The sequence below is a fragment of the Castanea sativa genome, chromosome 6 (assembly GCF_040712315.1).
Source record: "Castanea sativa cultivar Marrone di Chiusa Pesio chromosome 6, ASM4071231v1".
In the NCBI taxonomy this organism is placed as follows: Eukaryota; Viridiplantae; Streptophyta; class Magnoliopsida; order Fagales; family Fagaceae; genus Castanea; species Castanea sativa.
Window position 1 is genome coordinate 33,747,217 of NC_134018.1, and position 819 is coordinate 33,748,035.

The following is an 819-nucleotide window of genomic DNA, read 5'->3' on the forward strand; positions in this document are numbered from 1 at the left end:
GTTATGGTTTCTGTTTTTTTTTTTTTTTTTTTTTTTTTTTCTTATTATTTGGCATGAACGGTGTTGTTTAAGCTAGAGTAATGTGTTTTAAGTTTAGGCCTGAAATGACGTAGTTTTGATTGTGCCAACTCTCCACTTGTTCATCACTTAAACGGCGTAGTTTTGGGACTAATTTTGTAAAAATAAAACACATCAGCATGATGATGTGTCATTTAACAACTGGGGTGAATTGCTAACGAAATCAAACTTTAAGGTGTAAAATCAAGTTTCTAAAATTTTGGAATGTAAAATTCAGTCAACTCCAAACTTTAAGGGTGTAATTTACAATTTACCCAATAGAAAATCAAGGGACTGAATTGATAATAAATGAAGAGATCAATATCTGCACTTGCGGCCTTGAAACCTAGGTGAAGCAATTATGTGGTGAACCTTTCAAACCAAGCCTCAAGAACCTATTTAAGGCCATAAATGGCTTTGTGCAGGAAGCAAACATGATGTGGAAAGGCTAGGTGAACATAACCAGGACTGTGATAATAAAGATGAGTATATATATAAAGATGAATGTCGTTCTAGATGGATCTCAAGTGATTATATTTAAAATAATAATAAATAAATATAAAAATCTCCTCCATTTATTTCAAAATATAAACGGTCAATTTGATAATATAAATTTATCGGTTTAAATGTCTAAAAATTAAACATAGTTATTTACTTAAGTGGCATGAGATTTTAAATTATGTGAGACTGAATGGAAACTAAATCCTCAGCATTCATCAATCCAGGCCACATTCATCAATCTAGTAGTTTAAATGTCTTCTC